This window comes from Paramisgurnus dabryanus, chromosome 2 (assembly GCF_030506205.2).
Source record: "Paramisgurnus dabryanus chromosome 2, PD_genome_1.1, whole genome shotgun sequence".
In the NCBI taxonomy this organism is placed as follows: Eukaryota; Metazoa; Chordata; class Actinopteri; order Cypriniformes; family Cobitidae; genus Paramisgurnus; species Paramisgurnus dabryanus.
In genome coordinates this window covers 14,002,801-14,007,800 of record NC_133338.1, presented here as the reverse complement: position 1 = coordinate 14,007,800, position 5,000 = coordinate 14,002,801, and the positions used below count along the sequence as shown (strand labels likewise).

Here is a 5,000-nt window from a genome sequence, read left to right as displayed (position 1 = left end):
GTCTCCCATCCAAGTACTATCCAGGCCCGACCCTGCTTGGCTTCCGAGATCAGACGAGAGCGGGCGTGCTCAGGGTGGTGTGGCCGTAAGCGAGTGCTGACTCGATTCGAGAGACACTTCAAAACTAATGTGGCAACACCATGCCATGGGAGAACGCTTACAGAAAGGACGCATTCATGGGAAAAATGACATAAATAATTAATTGCTTACAGCACCTGGTATTCCCAGGCGGTCTCCCATCCAAGTACTAAACAGGCCCGACCCTGCTTGGCTTCCGAGATCAGACGAGAGCGGGCGTGCTCAGGGTGGTGTGGCCGTAAGCGAGTGCTGACTCGAATCGAGAGACACTTCAAAACGAAGGTGGCAACGCCATGCCATGGGAGAACGCTTACAGAAAGGACGCATTCATGGGAAAAAATGACATAAATAATTAATTAAATGCTTACAGCACCTGGTATTCATAGGCGGTCTCCCATCCAAGTACTAACCAGGCCCGACCCTGCTTGGCTTCCGAGATCAGACGAGAGCGGGCGTGCTCAGGGTGGTGTGGCCGTAAGCGAGTGCTGACTCGATTCGAGAGACACTTCAAAACTAATGTGGCAACGCCATGACATCAGTGAACGCTTACAGAAAGAACGCATTCATGGGAAAAAATGACATAAATAATTAATTAATTAAATGCTTACAGCACCTGGTATTCCCTGGCGGTCTCCCATCCAAGTACTAACCAGGCCCGACCCTGCTTGGCTTCCGAGATCAGACGAGAGCGGGCGTGCTCAGGGTGGTGTGTCCGTAAGCGAGTGCTGACTCGATTCGATAGACACTTCAAGACTTCTGTGGCAACGCCATGACATCAGTAGACGCTTACAGTAAGAACGCATTCATGGGAAAAAATGACATAAATAATTTATTAATTGCTTACAGCCCCTGGTATTCCCAGGCGGTCTCCCATCCAAGTACTAACCAGGCCCGACGCTGCTTGGCTTCCGAGATCAGATGAGAGCGGGCGTGCTCAGGGTGGTGTGGCCGTAAGCGAGTGCTGATTCGATTCGAGAGACACTTCAAGACTTATGTGGCAACGCCATGACATCAGTGGACGCTTACAGTAAGAACGCATTCATGGGAAAAAATGACATAAATAATTAATTAATTAAATGCTTACAGCACCTGGTATTCCCAGGCGGTCTCCCATCCAAGTACTAACCAGGCACGATCCTGCTTGGCTTCCGAGATCAGACGAGAGCGGGCGTGCTCAGGGTGGTGTGGCCGTAAGCGAGTGCTGACTCGATTCGAGAGACACTTCAAAACTAATGTGGCAACGCCATGCCATGGGAGAACGCTTACAGAAAGGACGCATTAATGGGAAAAAATGACATACATAATTAATTAATTAAATGCTTACAGCACCTGGTATTCCCAGGCGGTCTCCCATCCAAGAACTAACCAGGCCCAACCCTGCTTGGCTTCCGAGATCAGACCAGAGCGGGCATGCTCAGGGTGGTGTTGCCGTAAGCGAGTGCTGTCTCGATTTGAGAGACACTTCAAGACTGATGTGGCAACGCCATGACATCAGTGAACGCTTAAAGAAAGAATGCATTCATGGGAAAAAATGACATAAATAATTAATTAATTAAATGCTTACAGCACCTGGTATTCCCAGGCGGTCTCCCATCCAAGTACTAACCAGGCCCGACCCTGCTTGGCTTCCGAGATCAGACGAGAGCGGGCGTGCTCAGGGTGGTGTGTCCGTAAGCGAGTGCTGACTCGATTCGATAGACACTTCAAGACTTATGTGGCAACGCCATGACATCAGTGGACGCTTACAGTAAGAACGCATTCATGGGAAAAAATGACATAAATAATTTATTAATTGCTTACAGCACCTGGTTTTCCCAGGCGGTCTCCCATCCAAGTACTAACCAGGCCCGACGCTGCTTGGCTTCCGAGATCAGACGAGAGCGGGCGTGCTCAGGGTGGTGTGGCCGTAAGCGAGTGCTGCCTCGATTCGAGAGACACTTCAAAACTAATGTGGCAACGCCATGACATCAGTGAACGCTTACAGAAAGAACGCATTCATGGGAAAAAATGACATAAATAATTAATTAATTGCTTACAGCACCTGGTATTCCCAGGCGGTCTCCCATCCAAGTACTAACCAGGCCCGACCCTGCTTGGCTTCCGAGATCAGACGAGAGCAGGCGTGCTCAGGGTGGTGTGGCCGTAAGCGAGTGCTGAATCGATTCGAGAGACACTTCAAGACTTATGTGGCAACGCCATGACATCAGTGAACGCTTACAGAAAGAACGCATTCATGGGAAAAAATGACATAAATAATTAATTAATTAAATGCTTACAGCACCTGGTATTCCCAGGCGGTCTCCCATCCAAGTACTAACAGGCCCGACCCTGCTTGGCTTCCGAGATCAGACGAGAGCGGGCGTGCTCAGGGTGGTGTGTCCGTAAGCGAGTGCTGACTCGATTCGGTAGACACTTCAAGACTTATGTGGCAACGCCATGACATCAGTGGACGCTTACAGTAAGAACGCATTCATGGGAAAAAATGACATAAATAATTTATTAATTGCTTACAGCACCTGGTATTCCCAGGCGGTCTCCCATCCAAGTACTAACCAGGCCCGACGCTGCTTGGCTTCCGAGATCAGACGAGAGCGGGCGTGCTCAGGGTGGTGTGTCCGTAAGCGAGTGCTGACTCGATTCGATAGACACTTCAAGACTTCTGTGGCAACGCCGTGACATCAGTAGACGCTTACAGTAAGAACGCATTCATGGGAAAAAATGACATAAATAATTTATTAATTGCTTACAGCCCCTGGTATTCCCAGGCGGTCTCCCATCCAAGTACTAACCAGGCCCGACGCTGCTTGGCTTCCGAGATCAGATGAGAGCGGGCGTGCTCAGGGTGGTGTGGCCGTAAGCGAGTGCTGATTCGATTCGAGAGACACTTCAAGACTTATGTGGCAACGCCATGACATCAGTGGACGCTTACAGTAAGAACGCATTCATGGGAAAAAATGACATAAATAATTAATTAATTAAATGCTTACAGCACCTGGTATTCCCAGGCGGTCTCCCATCCAAGTACTAACCAGGCACGATCCTGCTTGGCTTCCGAGATCAGACGAGAGCGGGCGTGCTCAGGGTGGTGTGGCCGTAAGCGAGTGCTGACTCGATTCGAGAGACACTTCAAAACTAATGTGGCAACGCCATGCCATGGGAGAACGCTTACAGAAAGGACGCATTAATGGGAAAAAATGACATAAATAATTAATTAATTAAATGCTTACAGCACCTGGTATTCCCAGGCGGTCTCCCATCCAAGAACTAACCAGGCCCAACCCTGCTTGGCTTCCGAGATCAGACCAGAGCGGGCATGCTCAGGGTAATGTTGCCGTAAGCGAGTGCTGTCTCGATTTGAGAGACACTTCAAGACTGATGTGGCAACGCCATGACATCAGTGAACGCTTAAAGAAAGAATGCATTCATGGGAAAAAATGACATAAATAATTAATTAATTAAATGCTTACAGCACCTGGTATTCCCAGGCGGTCTCCCATCCAAGTACTAACCAGGCCCGACCCTGCTTGGCTTCCGAGATCAGACGAGAGCGGGCGTGCTCAGGGTGGTGTGTCCGTAAGCGAGTGCTGACTCGATTCGATAGACACTTCAAGACTTATGTGGCAACGCCATGACATCAGTGGACGCTTACAGTAAGAACGCATTCATGGGAAAAAATGACATAAATAATTTATTAATTGCTTACAGCACCTGGTTTTCCCAGGCGGTCTCCCATCCAAGTACTAACCAGGCCCGACGCTGCTTGGCTTCCGAGATCAGACGAGAGCGGGCGTGCTCAGGGTGGTGTGGCCGTAAGCGAGTGCTGACTCGATTCGAGAGACACTTCAAAACTAATGTGGCAACGCCATGACATCAGTGAACGCTTACAGAAAGAACGCATTCATGGGAAAAAATGACATAAATAATTAATTAATTGCTTACAGCACCTGGTATTCCCAGGCGGTCTCCCATCCAAGTACTAACCAGGCCCGACCCTGCTTGGCTTCCGAGATCAGACGAGAGCAGGCGTGCTCAGGGTGGTGTGGCCGTAAGCGAGTGCTGAATCGATTCGAGAGACACTTCAAGACTTATGTGGCAACGCCATGACATCAGTGAACGCTTACAGAAAGAACGCATTCATGGGAAAAAATGACATAAATAATTAATTAATTAAATGCTTACAGCACCTGGTATTCCCAGGCGGTCTCCCATCCAAGTACTAACAGGCCCGACCCTGCTTGGCTTCCGAGATCAGACGAGAGCGGGCGTGCTCAGGGTGGTGTGTCCGTAAGCGAGTGCTGACTCGATTCGGTAGACACTTCAAGACTTATGTGGCAACGCCATGACATCAGTGGACGCTTACAGTAAGAACGCATTCATGGGAAAAAATGACATAAATAATTTATTAATTGCTTACAGCACCTGGTATTCCCAGGCGGTCTCCCATCCAAGTACTAACCAGGCCCGACGCTGCTTGGCTTCCGAGATCAGACGAGAGCGGGCGTGCTCAGGGTGGCGTGGCCGTAAGCGAGTGCTGACTCGATTCGAGAGACACTTCAAAACTAATGTGGAAACGCCATGCCATGGGAGAACGCTTACAGAAAGGACGCATTCATGGGAAAAAATGACATAAATAATTAATTAATTAAATGCTTACAGCACCTGGTATTCCCAGGCGGTCTCCCATCCAAGTACTAACCAGGCCCGACCATGCTTGGTTTCCGAGATCAGATGAGAGCGGGCGTGTTCAGGGTGGTGTGGCCGTAAGCGCGTGCTGACTCGATTCGAGAGACACGTCAAGACTGATGTGGCAACGCCATGACATCAGTGAACGCTTACAGAAAGAACGCATTCATGGGAAAAAATGACATAAATAATTAATTAAATGCTTACAGCACCTGGTATTCCTAGGCGGTCTCCCATCC

At 49.3% G+C, this 5,000-nt stretch overlaps 10 non-coding genes and 11 pseudogenes across 10 annotated transcripts in view; all 21 read right to left on the bottom strand.

The window, feature by feature from the left end:
• The window catches only part of LOC135784847 (5S ribosomal RNA), a 119-nt gene extending 28 nt beyond the window's left edge, over positions 1 to 91 (bottom strand). The window contains exon 1 of the ribosomal RNA XR_010546163.1: positions 1 to 91. This exon is cut by the window's left edge and continues 28 nt beyond it. This is a non-coding gene — a ribosomal RNA (5S ribosomal RNA).
• Positions 92 to 203: 112 nt separating this feature from the next.
• LOC135784976 (5S ribosomal RNA) lies at positions 204 to 322 on the bottom strand. The gene has a single exon (XR_010546291.1). It is a non-coding gene; the product is annotated as a 5S ribosomal RNA (ribosomal RNA).
• A 117-nt stretch (positions 323 to 439) lies between these two features.
• Positions 440 to 558, bottom strand: LOC135783863 (5S ribosomal RNA). The gene has a single exon (XR_010545865.1). It is a non-coding gene; the product is annotated as a 5S ribosomal RNA (ribosomal RNA).
• Positions 559 to 679: 121 nt separating this feature from the next.
• Positions 680 to 798, bottom strand: LOC135784056 (5S ribosomal RNA; annotated as a pseudogene).
• Positions 799 to 915: 117 nt separating this feature from the next.
• On the bottom strand, positions 916 to 1,034 carry LOC135784030 (5S ribosomal RNA; annotated as a pseudogene).
• Positions 1,035 to 1,155: 121 nt separating this feature from the next.
• On the bottom strand, positions 1,156 to 1,274 carry LOC135784342 (5S ribosomal RNA; annotated as a pseudogene).
• A 121-nt stretch (positions 1,275 to 1,395) lies between these two features.
• On the bottom strand, positions 1,396 to 1,514 carry LOC135784499 (5S ribosomal RNA; annotated as a pseudogene).
• Positions 1,515 to 1,635: 121 nt separating this feature from the next.
• On the bottom strand, positions 1,636 to 1,754 carry LOC135783836 (5S ribosomal RNA). Its single transcript, XR_010545839.1, has one exon. It is a non-coding gene; the product is annotated as a 5S ribosomal RNA (ribosomal RNA).
• Positions 1,755 to 1,871: 117 nt separating this feature from the next.
• Positions 1,872 to 1,990, bottom strand: LOC135783885 (5S ribosomal RNA). The gene has a single exon (XR_010545887.1). It is a non-coding gene; the product is annotated as a 5S ribosomal RNA (ribosomal RNA).
• A 117-nt stretch (positions 1,991 to 2,107) lies between these two features.
• Positions 2,108 to 2,226, bottom strand: LOC135785005 (5S ribosomal RNA). Its single transcript, XR_010546318.1, has one exon. It is a non-coding gene; the product is annotated as a 5S ribosomal RNA (ribosomal RNA).
• A 121-nt stretch (positions 2,227 to 2,347) lies between these two features.
• LOC135784450 (5S ribosomal RNA) lies at positions 2,348 to 2,465 on the bottom strand (annotated as a pseudogene).
• A 117-nt stretch (positions 2,466 to 2,582) lies between these two features.
• On the bottom strand, positions 2,583 to 2,701 carry LOC135784305 (5S ribosomal RNA; annotated as a pseudogene).
• Positions 2,702 to 2,818: 117 nt separating this feature from the next.
• LOC135784028 (5S ribosomal RNA) lies at positions 2,819 to 2,937 on the bottom strand (annotated as a pseudogene).
• Positions 2,938 to 3,058: 121 nt separating this feature from the next.
• Positions 3,059 to 3,177, bottom strand: LOC135784341 (5S ribosomal RNA; annotated as a pseudogene).
• A 121-nt stretch (positions 3,178 to 3,298) lies between these two features.
• LOC135784669 (5S ribosomal RNA) lies at positions 3,299 to 3,417 on the bottom strand (annotated as a pseudogene).
• Positions 3,418 to 3,538: 121 nt separating this feature from the next.
• Positions 3,539 to 3,657, bottom strand: LOC135783835 (5S ribosomal RNA). Its single transcript, XR_010545838.1, has one exon. It is a non-coding gene; the product is annotated as a 5S ribosomal RNA (ribosomal RNA).
• Positions 3,658 to 3,774: 117 nt separating this feature from the next.
• On the bottom strand, positions 3,775 to 3,893 carry LOC135783884 (5S ribosomal RNA). Its single transcript, XR_010545886.1, has one exon. It is a non-coding gene; the product is annotated as a 5S ribosomal RNA (ribosomal RNA).
• A 117-nt stretch (positions 3,894 to 4,010) lies between these two features.
• Positions 4,011 to 4,129, bottom strand: LOC135785003 (5S ribosomal RNA). The gene has a single exon (XR_010546316.1). It is a non-coding gene; the product is annotated as a 5S ribosomal RNA (ribosomal RNA).
• A 121-nt stretch (positions 4,130 to 4,250) lies between these two features.
• LOC135784449 (5S ribosomal RNA) lies at positions 4,251 to 4,368 on the bottom strand (annotated as a pseudogene).
• Positions 4,369 to 4,485: 117 nt separating this feature from the next.
• LOC135784081 (5S ribosomal RNA) lies at positions 4,486 to 4,604 on the bottom strand (annotated as a pseudogene).
• Positions 4,605 to 4,725: 121 nt separating this feature from the next.
• Positions 4,726 to 4,844, bottom strand: LOC135783874 (5S ribosomal RNA). The gene has a single exon (XR_010545875.1). It is a non-coding gene; the product is annotated as a 5S ribosomal RNA (ribosomal RNA).
• Positions 4,845 to 5,000: the final 156 nt, after the last annotated feature.